The sequence below is a fragment of the Taudactylus pleione genome, unplaced genomic scaffold (genome assembly GCF_031769625.1).
Source record: "Taudactylus pleione unplaced genomic scaffold, aTauple2 ptg000519l, whole genome shotgun sequence".
NCBI lineage: Eukaryota > Metazoa > Chordata > Amphibia > Anura > Myobatrachidae > Taudactylus > Taudactylus pleione.
The window spans coordinates 5,172,125-5,188,335 of NW_028284921.1; positions in this window are offsets into that span (position 1 = coordinate 5,172,125).

Consider the following 16,211-nt stretch of genomic DNA (forward strand, 5'->3'; position numbering starts at 1 on the left):
GGCTAAGGTCAAATACTCGGAATACTATCCAACCCAGGGGCCCAGGCATTATTTAGAGCAGTAGCTATTAATAACAAGATTTAATTGCAGGAACCTGTATGTAGATACTATATCCCTAGAATTATTCAAAGTGATAGTGGGACTCATTTTACAGGTGACGTTTCCCAGAACATGTGTAAGGTGATGGGTAATAAAGCCAAGATCATTCCAGACTGTCATTTCTTTTATCTGTCCCCCCTTTGAGATACGAAGATGAATAAGAATAACAGAAATTGAAAGTGTTATTAACTAACATGTCTAATGCAAACTGTCATGATGTCAAACCTGAGGAATTTGTTATGATCCAAATTTTTTTAGCTCAGGTCGTTTGACTGATCAGTGGAAAGGTCCATATCTGACAATTGTTGACAAAGTACCACATCCTCAAAGGGTGGCCGGGGAAGATACGTGGGTCAATTCCACTCACTATAGGGAGGTTAACCAACCGGTGGAGATACAAGGCAGAGACGAGGCCGATAATGTGGACCTTCAATTGCGAGCTTGTGCCGGAAGGATTAAAAAGGTGACGGTGAGATACCTGAGCTAAAGAAATGTGTAGATCAGTGCTTCCAGCAATGGAGTGGTCTGTTGTGGTCATCGTAGTTCTTTCATCCAGAGTTTCTGTTGTGATGATCTGTTTGGGGATACCCAGTTTCTGTGATGGAGGACCGAAAGAGGAGATGGGAGCTGATTTGCAGTGCTGATGGAGTGGAGTCAGGAGGAGTGCTATGCCAATCAGGGGAGTGTCTGACCAATCTTAGTACTGTTATTGTTAAGAGAGCTGTTATTCCAGATACACGGGGACGGTGTGAAAATTTGTCGTCTGAAGATTCCTGTATTTGTGAGCTTTGTGGGTCCCTAGTTGATGAGAACTGTATCCAACGGTGCCAACGTTGGACATTAAATTACCAACGGGTACATTAAATTTTAGATTTATTCAGGAACTTGCTAAATTAATAGATAATATCACCGAGATGTACGATGACACATTCAGGTATACAGGGAGAGAATTGCAAGCGTACAAGAAAGAACTGGTGCAACACAGGCTAGTGTTAAATAATTTAACTGCTGTTACTGGAGGGTATTGCATAATGTTGGCCACCCAATTTGGAGTAAAATGTTGCACCTATGTCACCAATGATACCAGCAACCCTAAGGAAGTGATAGACCGGAAGATGGATGAAATTCTGCAGCTAAAATGGGAATTTCGTAAGAACCATAATGCTTCAGTGGCTGAAGTAGGGGAGAAGATAGAAGAATGGGTTCATGGCTGAACCCAGTGAAATGGTTCTCAGGTCTGAGGGGAATGGGTCCAGGAAGTGATCGCCAGCATAGGCAAATTCTTAATCCTTATACTGATAGTCATCATAATAATTGGCATATGTGTTTCCTATTGTGTTGAAGTGTGGAAAATGTAAAAATAGAGTAAAATGAAAGAACGAAACCATGATGATGGCCAGTTTGAATACCGAGGTAAATACAGAACTGCATTACAACCCTGAACTAGGAAATACCATAATTTAATGTATTATATTTAGACCTGCATATAATGTATTATTGAAATATTATTTTAAAAAAACACCTCAGATAATGTAAAGTCTCAAATTCCCCTTCAAGACTGCCTTTATAGGTCTGGTGTATCCCCACACCTTTCACATGATCCACAGTGTGCGTATAATAGTAGTTTTATGTCCCCACTCAGAGACACATTATTGATGGATTAAGAACCACCTTGTGCCATCCCATAATAACACTAAATAGTATATAAATATTAGCCTAAATTATATTTTAAAATCAGATTGTGATAGCATGTTGTTTACTATCAAAGGGTGGACTGTCGAAGCTGGATAATTGGCTGAGACAAGATCAGTTTAAAATTGGATCGCAGCAATGCCATCTTGCGACTGGCCACAAGACACCATCTTGGAAATGAGATCGCAAGACGCCATTTTGTGAATGGCCGCCCAAGCGCCATTTTAGATAAACTCACACTTTAGTACATGTGGCGATATTACTATTAGCATTATGCGATTGCATCTTTCACCATTTCTCATACACACATTAATATGCAGAATTGCGCTGTTAACTAGTCGCATATTAGCGAATGCATAAGATCCTGTATGAAAACGCTGATTATTAGCTTCATGCACACGCATCTGCCTCAAGTTAACTAGCGTCTTTACATCAAACGCCACATACTCACACATTACATATTCACATACAAGGTTCCATAAGCTATAAGGTATAAGATTCAAGTATGCACATTTATTATAATTGCTAGGAAATAAAGATTATTTCGTAACTAAGGTTTTATACGTGATAAGTAAGCCATGTTTGGTAGTGTCATGATGCGTACTCTCTCAACAGTATTCCGGTAATATCGATGGAGAGATCGCAACATGCATTCTCAACTTATGGACCGCAGAGACTTCAAGCAACAAAATGTACATTATTTGACCAACTGTTAGGATTTGCATGAGGCGGGAAACCAGAGACCACCAGTTGTTAGAGGCTGGACTGTGTCTATTTGAACCAACCTGTTAAATGCCTTGTAACATATGCCCTCTCCTTTAGGACCAATGGTATTAGCAACAAACTTCTCTATTGTGTTGTTTATTTCTGGGGAGTATAAATATGTGTGCTCTGACCCTGGGTTGCTGGTCTTCGTGCTGAATGCTGATTGATGAGGGTTTTCTTGCTGATGCCTACATCTGGTCCAGAGCGCTGCATATGTATAACTGTACTTGGGTCTGTATAATTCCTTTATGCCAAATTGTACTTATAACTAGCGTGTAACTGACTGTACTTTTACTTGAATAATACTTTGTGCTTTGGAACCACAGGTTCTAGGTCTGGAGTCTTTATTGACTGTATAACTGCGTATGCAAAATAACATCATCCTTAGAGGTTTATAGGCAGGATATCAGAAGGTATAGGCAGGGCTGTATAGAGGTTCAAAGGCAGTATCTTTAGATATATAGCAGTTTGTTGCTGCAATGTAGGGTGCATAGTGGTAGCACTGCTCAGTGTGGGGAGAGAAGCTGCATTGTACAAATAATAGATGCAGCATTGTACAGTGTACATATATGATAATATAGTAAACCCAGCGCTAAACCTGTCACAAGTCACCAGCGTGCCTTGTTACTTACTCGTGCTCCAGGTGTCTCTCCTCCAGGTCACCAGTCACTCTCCCGGAATCCTGCTCCTGGACAACGTACACACCGCACTGGGCCGGCATCTCCAGTTGCTAAGAGATTGGAATGCCGGTCTATGGCTCATGAACTGGTTGACGTTTCCTTCTCACCTGTAGATTCCATTAATCACCTGCCTCGCATCCATTGGTTCAGCACCTTTCTTAAGCCTGTTGGTTCATCGCCGGCTTCCTGGCTTGCCGGCTATAGCATATCTGTACTTGTCCTTCCGGGTTCCTGCATGTCGTGGTCCTGCTCGTCTGTGCCTGTTCTTCTGAGTTCTGGAACTCTAATCCTACACTCTCACTCCGTCATCTAGAGTGTTAATTTTGTGCTAGCTATGGTGCTCTTGGATTGTGCTATTCCTGCGGCCTCGCCGCTCATTGTAGTTATCTATTACCATCTCAGCCTGTTACCATCTCGGCTATCAAAGCCGTATCCTGGCCAGGGCCGGTTCTATAATTACGCATGGTACGCGGCCGAGTAGGGCGCCACATAGTGAAGGGCACCGTGGCCGCGACCATGCTGATTTATTACTTCACAATAGCCAGCAGCAGAGACTGGAGGCAGACTGTGTCACTGTGACATACTGTAGCTGCACTGCGGTTGTAATGGGCGGCTGTCCGATGCAGGTATGGGGCGATGTGACGTCATGACGTGATGTTGCATATTTGCAGGCATATCGCGCTAACAGGGCTAGGGAGAGAGCATGGTGGTGGATTCTGGGACGGGAGCCATGGCCCACATTTGGATAGGAAGCGCCCATCTTTCTGCTTCGCGGCGCTGTAAAACTGTCTTTGTTTTGTTTTTTCCCTCAAAGGGGGTGTGGCCACACCTCCCGCAACTAGGACATCCCCCTTTACCCGGGCCCGCCGCGGCTCTCTGCGGGCCTGAATGTCGGAGAGATGATGCATTCACAGCTGACTGATGGTCCCTGTAGGTGCTGAGCATGTGGAGGACTCCCAGCTGAAGCTGGGGACCATACACCTCCCTGGGGGAAGGGGTTGCTGCTGAGTCCCCCTGAGGTAAGAAGGTTTTGTGAATGGGAGCTGGCTGGTATGGTTCCTTAGACAGCGGGGAGTGGGGATATGCCTCCATGACAGGAGCAGGGCACGTTTGGCACACTTTGCCAGTTTGTGTTTGTAGGGGTTTGCTGTCACACTTTTTGTATGTGTAGTGGGGTGAGCTGTCTCATTTTGTGTGTTTATTTTAGGGAGTGCTGACACTATTTGTGTATGTAAGGGAAGGGAGGAGAGAGTGTTGTCACACTTTGTGTAGAGAGGGTGGGGGTACTGTTACACTTTGTGCAGAATGGGGGCTGATGTCACATTCTGTGTAGAGGGGCTGGGGGTACTGTTGCACTTTGTGTTTAGGGGGAGGGGGTGCTGTCTCACTTTATGTGTATGTATGGGGAAGAGTTGTCACGCTTTGTGTATGTAAGACTAGAGTGCTGTCACACTTTGTATGTAGGGGGTGGGCATGCTGTTACTGATTGTATGTGTGAAAGGACTGTATCTGTTGCAGTGTGTATGTGTAAGGGGGTATGCTGTCACACTTTGTGTATGTAGGAGTAGAGGCAGGGCCGCTTCTATAATTACACATGATACGCAGCTGAGTAGGGCGGGCACCTTGGCTGCGACCATGCTAATTTATTATTTATAACACAAGGCAGCGGGCCGCTGGGCGGGCAGCTGTGTCACTGTGACACAGCTGCATTACACTTGTAATGGGCGGCCCCTTGCTTGTAAGGAGCGACATCACGTCGCAGGTGCAAACAGGCCGATGGCTGGACTATGCGATGGGACTCGTGGGAGCTGCAGCCAACATTTGAGAAGGATGGGTGACTGTTGTGTGACTGTTGTGTGTGTGTGACAGAGAGAATGGGGGACTGCTGTGTGTGTGAGAGAGAATGGGGGACTGCTGTGTGCGTGTGTGAGAGAATGGGGGACTGCTGTGTGTGTGAGAGAGAATGGGGTACTGCTGTGTGTGAGTGAGAGAATGGGGGACTGTAGTGAGTGTGTGTGAGAGAGAATTGGTGACTCCTGTGTGTGAGACAATGGCTGATTGCTGTGTGAGAAAGAGAATCGGGGACTGCAGTGTGTGAGAGAGAGAATGGGGGACTGCAGTGTGTGAGAGAGAGAAAGGGGGACTGTAGTGTGTGTGAGTGAGAGAATGGGGGACTGTAGTGTATGTGAGACAGAGAGAATGGGTGACTGTAGTGTGTGTGTGTGAGACAGAGAGAATGGGTGACTGTAGTGTATGTGAGACAGAGATAATGGGTGACTGTAGGGTGTGTGTGTGTGTGAGAGAATGGGTGACTGTAGTGTGTGTGAGAGAGAGAATTGGTGACTGTAGTGTGTGTGTGAGAGAGAGAATGGGTGACTGTAGTGTGTGTGTGTGAGACAGAGAGAGTGGGTGACTGTAGGGTGTGTGTGAGAGAGAGAATGGATGACTGTAGTGTCTGAGAATGGGTGACTGTAGTGTGTGTGTGAGAGAGAATGGGTGACTGTAGTGTGTGTGTGTGTGTGAGAGAATGGGTGACTGTAGTGTGTGTGTGAGACAGAGAGAATGGGTGACTGTAGTGTCTGTGTGAGACAGAGAGAATGGGTGACTGTAGGGTGTGTGTGAGAGAGAGAATGGGTGACTGTAGTGTATGAGAATGGGTGACTGTAGTGTGTGTGAGAGAGAGAATGGGTGACTGTAGTGGCTGAGAATGGGTGACTGTAGTGTGTGTGAGAGAGAGAATGGGAGACTGTAGTGTATGTGAGACAGAAATAATGGGTGACTGTAGTCTGTGTTTGCCAGACAGAGAATGGGTGACTAGTGTATGTGAGAGAGAGAATGGGTGACTGTAGTGTGTGTGAGACAGAGAGAATGGGTGACTGTAGGGTGTGTGTGAGAGAGAGAATGGGTGACTGTAGTGTCTGAGAATGGGTGACAGTAGTGTGTGTGAGAGAGAGAATTGGTGACTGTAGTGTGTGTGAGAGAGAGAATGGGTGACTGTAGTGTGTGTGAGAGAGAGAAAGGGTGACTGTAGTGTGTGTGTGAGAGAGAATGGGTGACTGTAGTGTGTGTGAGACAGAGAGAATGGGTAACTGTAGTGTGTGTGTGAGACAGAGAGAATCGGTGACTGTAGTGTATGTGAGACAGAGAGAATGGGTGACTGTTGTGTGTGTGTGAGACAGAGAGAATGGGTGACTGTAGGGTGTGTGTAAGAGAGAATGGGTGACTGTTGTGTCTGAGAATGGGTGACTGTAGTGTGTGTGAGAGAGAGAATGGGTGACTGTAGTGTGTGTGTGTGTGTGTGTGTGTGTGTGTGTGTGTGTGTGTGTGTGTGTGTGAGACAGAGAGAATGGGTAACTGTAGTGTGTGTGTGAGACAGAGAGAATGGGTGACTGTAGTGTATGTGAGACAGAGAGAATGGGTAACTGTAGTGTGTGTGTGAGACAGAGAGAATGGGTGACTGTAGTGTATGTGAGACAGAGAGAATGGGTGACTGTAGTGTGTGTGTGAGACAGAGAGAATGGGTGACTGTACTGTGTGTGTGAGAGAGAGAATGGGTGACTGTAGTGTCTGAGAATGGGTGACTTTGAGTCATTAGCGTAACTGTAACAATATGCTGTAGTGTGTTGATACAGTGTGTCCGGGGCCCTATTTGGATTACTGCGGAGAACATCGTGGGACAAAAGACGAGTATTGGATCTTTTTTTACAGGTACTTCCATTGGATACTTTACGTTGAGAAGGGGAAGTGAACATCTGGAAGAAGGTGAGTATGTGTGTGTATGTATGTATGTAATAAAACTTTATTTTCACGGTGTGTGTCTTGTGTTTTTTTAAACATTTCTTTACAGGTGAACTACACGTACCAACAGGCCCTTAATGCCCCACATGCTGGTACTTGTGGTTCTCCAAGTACCAGCATGCGGGGGAGGCTTGCTGGGACCTGCAGTTCTATTGTAAAGACAATGGGCCTGATTCATACCCGGTCGCTATCTGCGTACGCTCGCTAGATGCGTATGCAAATTTTTAAAAGTGGCGCCACGGGAAGTGATCGCTCACCAAGGCATAAGCACGCCCACCATGTCTTAGCGTGCGGCCACTTTGTGTATGCGTACGCCCAATCGCACAGGCAGAACCACCCACCAGCACCCCGCCATCTCCAGGAAGTGTATTAAAACATAGGTACATCAAGCACCATCGGATGTGAATGCAGTGCTTGAGGTAGCTTTACTCTACTACGAGCATTGCGAGGAAATCAGTATAAAAAAATGGCAAGCAACGTGTACTATGACGCTGCCTGTTAATTATGCACGCCTCTAAAATGGCATTGAAACACCCAGGCACATCTGCGTTCGTATCTCCAACCCCCCGTTATTAGTGTCCTGCCCCTGTTACTGCCCACAAACAGCCTCTCCTGTCACTCATTACCCTGGGCTGCCTTTGCTGAGTGAGCGAGCGGTATGCGATCACAGTGAGTAGTTTGCGCATGCGCATAACAAAGCGTGCTCATACGCATACACAGAACATCGAGCCGCTTGAGAGCGCACACACATACAGTAGCAAACGGGTCTGAATCAGGCCCAATGTTGTTAATTCTATTTTTAACACTACACCTACACTATCAACCCATCACCCACCACCCATGGGTTGGCGGGGATAGCCCCGGGCTATCAGCCTAGGCCAGGGGTGCCCTGGAGAGGGGAACCTCTTTATTTGAGGGGTCCCCAACTCCCCAGGGATCCCTGGCCCGGGCTGTCTAGCGGTCAGGGCTGATGCTGCAGCACCTGGGGGCCCGGTGAAAGGGCTTCCCTGGCTGTGGCATCAGTCCCCCTCTAGAAAGGGTCCAGGGTTGGTTTTAAATATACGGGGAACCTCACGCCAATTTTTTTCTCTGTAAATTTAAAACTATCTTTGTCCCTGCTGCCTAGTGCTGGTTCTTAAATTACAGTAGAACCCTACACATTTCTTTCCCTGTAATTTTAAGAACCAGGACTGGCTGGCAAGTCCGGGGCTGGTTAGTCTTTTGGGGGGGGGGGACCTCACATAATTTTTTTAAAGTATTTAGCACTATTTAAACAAGTTACAAAAAGAAACATAGACAAAACACAATGATTTGTGTATGTTTCAGCCAAGCTCGCAGCTCTGGAGGTGAGTGTTTAAAACGTCAATTTGGCAGAAAGGCATCTGACCCGAGATTGTCATCTCGATTCTTGGTAAATTTGCGAGCTGTATCTTTTAGGTGACAAGTTTAGGTCAAAGTTTGACCGATGGTGAGAAGATTCGAGTTTGCTAGCTCTCCCGAGTTTTGCGATTGAGATGAGAGAAATCCCTCTGTAACTCACCCAACTTTCCCTTTAATAAATTTGCGATTTGAAAAACATGCCTCATCTCACCCAAGATTGCAATCTCACCCAAACCTGATTCTTAGTAAATTTACCCCTAGAGGTCTTACACGTTGAGTCCTAGGAGACTGTAACAAAACCTTTGTATATATTGTTGATCATGAATGCATAAAGGCTCATGCAAGGGGACTTGCCCGGGCCTTTAAAAGTGCTAAGAAATACCGGTGAGTGTTCTTGTCACACATTATGCCCCAAACCCCATATTCTTATATAGTGATTAGTTGCTGCATTGTCAAGTGGTTCGAGACTGCATTGCATGGAAGTTAAGAGAAACCGAAAGATTGCATAAGAAAAGAGGTGTTTTAAACCTCTAGGATGGGGGCAGGCATGTATGCAAATTACTTGTGGGAGTTAGCCTATGGCAAGCAGGGGCGGGTTTGTAACAGGAACATTATATAGTCGGCTAAAAGTGTGGGCCAAAGCCTCTTTGTTCCAGATTCCTCCAGGACAGGGAAGTGCATTTTGTCAGTTGTCATTTTCCTTAATAAAACTCTCTTAGTGCTTCTCCTCCTTCTCTTCTTCTCTCCTCCTTTTCCTTATTGTATTTAGTCTCTTTTCATTTACTTCATATCATTGCTTTTACTTTTCCTTTCTGTCCTCAATCAGTGTCTTTTCTGATTTCTTGTTCTGCTGGGGGTGGGTGTAGCTATGTCCTGCCTAGTAATGAGCCTCCCCAGACCCTGATCCCTGGCTCCACAGTGCCCCCATGTTATTAGGAGCTGCAGGTGTGGTTCCCCTATTGATAGTTCTATCCCCCCTCAGGCTGCAGCAGCTTTGTGGAAGGTGTGCCAGTGCGGGGGAGGGGTGCTTCCCTTCAGTCCTTAATGCCCCTGGTCAATATTATCTTTGTGGCTGCAGTGGCCAGCACCATAGGCAAATGCAGGAGGGGTTTATGAGTGCCTTACCTGAACCCCCCCTCAGCACACACCATGATGACTACAATAGAAATAGCATATAATACTAAAGTTGCATGTTTTTTAGGATCCCCTCAGTGTCACAAATGAAATAACTAGCACTACAGTCCCTGTTGATCTTTTAAATGTGTCAGCCAGTAGAAAAAGTTAAAAGCCAGTAATGAATATTGTTGTGCACCAACTAGATCTGGAAAACATGCACTGTACGGGGTGCACTGATATGGATCACCTATTGGATCAATTATTAATACTGGATAATACACCATCCAGTACATAGGGGACCAATCTGTGCATCTATGTCCAGGACAGAGCATGGTTTCTTTTTCTGCCCTCTCCCAGATTCCCCAACTTGCTCATATGATCTGTAAAGGAGCCTGCACATGAAATAAAAAGATTCAGCTCAGACAGGATGGCTCTACTTCTACATATAATTGCTTACTGTGTCTGCTGGTCCTGTATATGCCAGAATTATATCATTCAGTACATTCGTATGATGTATTTTATAGCTGGTCTGTGCTGATTATGCCCTCTTAATGGTAGAAAACAGTTGCAGCAAACAGTGTCAGTATTATGCTGGGCATTGAGGTATCATTGGGGGAATAGAATGCTTTAGTGATGCGTTATCTGACAGTAAGGGGTAATGGCTTTGACTCTGCTTTATTTATCTATAGCACCTAAGATCTAGCTTTTATCTCCTTTGAATCATATTATCAGTCAATAGAGGAGATTGTATTATATACTGTATTCTGAGCATTTAACTTACAAAATAGACAGAATACATGTGCTACAGTGAATTTCTACAGGGTGCACAGCTTATTATTGCAATCACTGCCCCAAGCAGCTATCACCGGGAAGCTCCATTCTCAGCTATGCTCCTACTTCCACAAATATACATTGCTGGAGGTCACGCAGCCTTCGCGTCCTGCCTATGAGGGGTACAACGCGTGCAAAGCAGCTAGTTCAGTTCGTCAGGGCTAACAGCAGGCGTCTGGGGAAAATGCTTCGCCTTTAATAATTCCACCTGTACGCAGGGACGAAAATGTCATTTTCGTCACCTCTGCTTGCGATGTGGTGGCAATCACCCAGTTGCCAAGTGTTTCAAGGGGGGTGCCCAGCAGCAGCCTGCACAGCCAGCAAAAGGCACAAGTGCTAAGTAAAGTTCCATCCCCTGTCCGTGTCACAGCGATAGCAAAATGGTTGAGTTGGTACCCGGTTCTGCAGGACGCAGAATTTTCGTTAAAAGGCTTCAGTTTTGGTTTTCGTTTACCTATTTGCAGGGATGTCGACACATATTCGCCTAGAAATTTGAAGTCTGCCTTTGAATTGCCTCACATTCTTAGGGAAAAAGTGGCTGGCGAGGTTAGCGTCAGGCGCATTGCAGGGCCTTTTGCAGAACCCCCATTAGGGATCTTGTGAATTCCCCGGTGGGAGTGGTTCCCAAGAAAATTCCAGGAAAATACAGGCTCATGCAACATCTGTCTTATCCGCCAGGCTCGTCAGTAAATTTTGCCATACCAGTTGAGGTTTCCTCGGTGGTGTACCAGTCTTTTGACGATGCTTTGGATGTCATTAGGTGTTATGGTCCGGGCGCACTGATGGCTAAGATAGATGTTGAGTCAGCTTTTCGTCTACTTCCTTTGCACCCAGAGTCATTCCAGTTTATGGGTTTTTAGCTTGGACAACGGATATTGCATAGACAAATGCTTGCCTATGGGGTGTTCTGTGTCCTGTGCGTTTTTCGAGCATTTTAGCACCTTCCTACACTGGTGCGCGGAATTTATTTATTTAATTTTTGCGGTAGTCATGGAATAGCCCACTATCTCGATGACTTTCTGTGTGTCGGCCCTTCCGGTTCAGGCAGATGCAGTTATCTTTTGTTTTCTTTACGAGCGCTGTTTTTTCATTTGGAGTTACCGTTGCTGCGGACAAAACGGAGGGCCCTTCCCCTTGTCATTCCTGGGTATCGAGATCTGTACCTCGGCGGGTTCTTGTCGCATTCCTCTCAATAAGCCTGTCAAGTTGCGTAATGCCATAGCGGAATGCACGGCTTCCAGTAGAATTACCCTGCGGCAGGCGCAATCCCTCCTGGGCCTGTAAAGTAATTCCAATGGGCAGAGCTTTTTCACGTAAATTGGAAAGGGCCACGGCTGGTGTCACTAACCGAGACATTTGCTACGTTTATCCTCAGAGATTAAGCAGGACCTCTCTGTCTGGGTCTCGTTTCTTCGGGATTTTAATGACGTTCGGTTGTGGATGTCTCCAGCCGCTGACAATTTGCAGCTGCAGCTGTTCACCGACGCAGCAGGCACCACAGGGTTCGGATGTTACCTTGATGGCTCCTGGTGCGTTGGCCGTTGGCTGGAAGAATGGGTGGGAAAGGGTTTGACTAAGGACTTACTCCTTCTCAAACTCTTTCCCATAATGGTTTCCTTGGAAATCTGGGGGGAATGGTTACGCAATCGCAGCATCATTATCAGGTGTGACAACCTGGGCGTGGTCCATGCGATACAATCAGCAATATGCGGCTTCCCTGCTGGTTTTGCGCTTGCTAGCGCAGCTGTGCTCACATGTTTGCGCTGTAACATCATGTTTAAGGCAAGACACGTTCCTGGGGTGGAGAATGAGATAGACGATGCGTTATCACGTTTCCAGTGGGCTAGGTCCCGATCTGTGGCCCCTGGTGCTGACGTTGTGCTTTGCCCCTCTTATGTTTGGCAGGTGATCGAGCCGGCATGGAGGGCTTAGCAGAACAGTCTTTAGCCCCCTCCACGTTGCGAGCATATCGGCAGGCATGGAATGAATGGGAAGATTATTCCCGTAGCAGCAAACAGGCAGGTAAGAGTCAGCATCATTCGATGCTTTCTTTTATTTGGAGTCTCCATTTGGCTGGCAGATCCAGGGCTTCTGTTGTGCGCTCTTTGGGGGGCATTGCATTTTATTGTAAATTGAAGGGCCAACCTGACTTTACTAAAAGTTTTCTGATTGTGAAGGCTTTAAAGGGTTGGGCACGGGTCTCCCGGCCAGTAGCTGACCTTAGGAGACCTGTGGACGCTCATCTGCTTCCGGCAGTATTAGGGGCGGTTCTCGGAGTGGCTCTTACTGCGAATGAGGCGGTCCTGATTCAAGTGGTGTTTTCAGAGGCTTTTCACGGCACCTTGAGGGTATCGGAGCTGGTGGCATCATCCAAATGGGTTGATGCCGCCATGCTCCTCTCGGATATCCTGGTCAGTGAGAGGTCTGTTCTCTGTAGGATTCGGCGGTCAAAGACCGACCAGACTGGTAGGGGTGGGTGGATCTCGTTGGGTCCATCTAGGTACGAACAGATCTGCCCCGTGGCACTAGCTATGCGGTATGAGTTATTGCGGCCGGATGTTCCTGGTTCATGACTCATGCATATGGACAGGACTCCGCTTACCAAATACCAGTTTGGTTGGTTTTTGAAGAGGTGTGTATCAGTTTTAGGCCTCCCGCCTCAAGATTTTGGTACACACTCGTTTCTGATTGGAGCCGCAACTTCGGCGGCAGCTGCGGGTTTCTCGGCATCAGAAATTAAGGCCCTAGGACGTTGGAAATCGGATAGTTATAAAGGTTACATTTGACCTAGGCGTGAAGGCCCTTTGTTTTAAAGTCATTTCACAGTCTGTTCCGGTTACGTTTATATTTTATGCTTGCCTGGTTTTTGTCTTGTCTCATGTACTGTCCTGTCTTGTCTGTTACCCCTGTCCGTCCTACTCGGGATTAGCTACTCGCCATTGCTGGCAATGGGAGTCTTGAGGGATTTTACAATTTTTACCTGAACTGACGGATTCAATTCGGCTATTCTCAATCATTTAATTAGGCCTTAGTCCATCCCTCAGCAGGTTTTTATTTTACCTCTTGCCGAGTTCACCTGTTTTTTCCCAATTCCCCCCCACCCATTCTTTCCCTTTGTGTCTTCTGTTTGTCTCAGCCACTTCAAATAGTAAAGTCGGCGACCAATAGAAAATTTTTCTTTTTGGCAGATACTCACTTATGTTCTATCAGATCCCACTAATACACCATAAAATTTTATTGTTTTATGACAATTACTAATTTTTTATTTACTGCTTTCCTCCACCTTTAGGATTGCTCTTTGACACGCAGGAAATTTGGGTTATAGGCCACTCATATATTTTCTGGGCTGCTAGGTTTGAGTTCAGATCAAGCTCCAATTTTTGAATATTCAGCTAGGGTCCGTTGCATAGGTTCCAGAGGTATGAGATGGCATTCCTTTTGTCCTAAACTGTTAGAGTATGCAAGGCTTTTTGGTAGGCCACGTATTTTGGTGGCTTTTGGCGAGGGTGCTATCGGCCTGGCCCTTGTGTAAATTAATTTGGTCTTGCATTGTACCTCGACAGGTCTGGCGTGGGGTTAGGAGTTTTCCTGCTAATGACGAAGCTAGGAAGAAACTTAATTTCGCAGTTGCCAAATTTGTGATGGCCAATTATGGCCGTTTCATTTACCATAAGAACATTCAATTTCGATTTAGTTATATGTATAGACCTGATGGAGTTCATTTAACAGAGGAGGGTGTGTCATTGTTTATTGGGGATCTTTTTGAGGAGTTGGCGTTATTGGGGTAGTACTTGGTATGGTGGCGGTGCGGCGGTTCTATAAGCAGAACCTTGCTGTGGCGGGAAAGAACGGCAGGTCGCCAGTCCGGGTGCAATTATGATTTAAGGGCGCTACCTTCGTTGACTGGTAGTTGGCTGTACCAACCTAACGGGGGGCAGTATCACCACCTAAATGGGTGGGAAGTCAAGATGGGGGTGAGCGTTACCTTTTGTTGTTGACATGATTTACATGGTTATGTGTATGCACTCTGGGCGATCTACGCCTGCTATGCCTTTTGTTGTTTGTGTGTGGGCATAGCAGATCTGGCTGATTTCTGGCCGTCCTTTCTTTGCCACCATACATCCTTAAATAAATAATAAATAAATAATAATTATTATTGCTCCAATAAATCGCCATCAAGTTATCTGCCAAATCCACGTCTCAGTGTCTTTATTTTATCTTAGTATGATAAGTGGTTTGCACACATGACAACACCTCATCCGATAGAAGGTTTAGAGAAACCGAAAGATTGCATAAGAAAAGAGGTGTTTTAAACCTCTAGGATGGGGGCAGGCATGTATGCAAATTACTTGTGGGAGTTAGCCTATGGCAAGCAGGGGCGGGTTTGTAACAGGAACATTATATAGTCGGCTAAAAGTGTGGGCCAAAGCCTCTTTGTTCCAGATTCCCCACCCTCCCTCCCCTATAAATTTTGTATGTGGTGGGTTTGGTTTTGGGTGGCGGGAAAGAACGGCAGGTCGCCAGTCCGGGTGCAATTATGATTTAAGGGCGCTACCTTCGTTGACTGGTAGTTGGCTGTACCAACCTAACGGGGGGCAGTATCACCACCTAAACGGGTGGGAAGTCAAGATGGGGGTGAGCGTTACCTTTTGTTGTTGACATGATTTACATGGTTATGTGTATGCACTCTGGGCGATCTACGCCTGCTATGCCTTTTGTTGTTTGTGTGTGGGCATAGCAGATCTGGCTGATTTCTGGCCGTCCTTTCTTTGCCACCATACATCCTTAAATAAATAATAAATAAATAATAATTATTATTGCTCCAATAAATCGCCATCAAGTTATCTGCCAAATCCACGTCTCAGTGTCTTTATTTTATCTTAGTATGATAAGTGGTTTGCACACATGACAACACCTCATCCGATAGAAGGTTTATTAACACATTTCACAGAGGATAGTGACATAATTGCACACAGTGGTTAGTTACTGTAAATATTAATCCCTCATGCGCTAATGTTACCCTCCTTTCTTCATCATCTTTCATTAACCATAACTCATTATTGTTCTCAATCATTAATCCCATTCCATTATCTTTGATTAATTCCTTTTCTCGTCATCATACTTCATTAACCCTCTATCTACACCATTGCCACCGCTTCTCCCCTTCTATATAATAGTACTATATGGATGAAACACCAAAACATCCTGGGATGCTGCACTGCTATAGAAGGGGAATCGATCATACAAAATATTACCTCTGAGTATTTCCGTGGCAAGACCGATGGCTGGTTCTGCATGAACAGAGTACAACTGATTAATTATGCTGGCTATACACTAGCACGATTTCTGTCCGATTGCTCGATTTTAGACGAGTCGTACGATGAATTGTCTCGGAATCGTGTAGTATTTAGGTAGGGTACAATCCGATGCGCACTTCCGCCGCTCTTAAAACATATCACATGATCAGATGTGCTGCTTATGTTATCTATCGTAATCGTATGCAGATCATGCCGTGTATTTGTGCATGCGATGCATTGTGCGTCCAACCGGCATCATTTGAGTTACATTTTGAAGAAGTGTGTGTTCTTTCCATGACCTTCCCTCCTAAACTGCAGATCGATCGTATCATGAGATCGTATGTACATCGTGTGTCAATCGTGCGGCCGGGACTGCCAGGGAGCTGCTGGGGAGTTCAAGGGAAATCGTAAGATGAATCTCATCTTATGCTGGTCGTACTCGTGTATGGCCAGCATTACCCTCTGAGCAAGTGTAAGTTTGGCCATATTGTGCCCACAGTGTCACAGATACCAGTGTCAGCAATGAGAGCTGGGTGCTCTACGACTGTTTCAT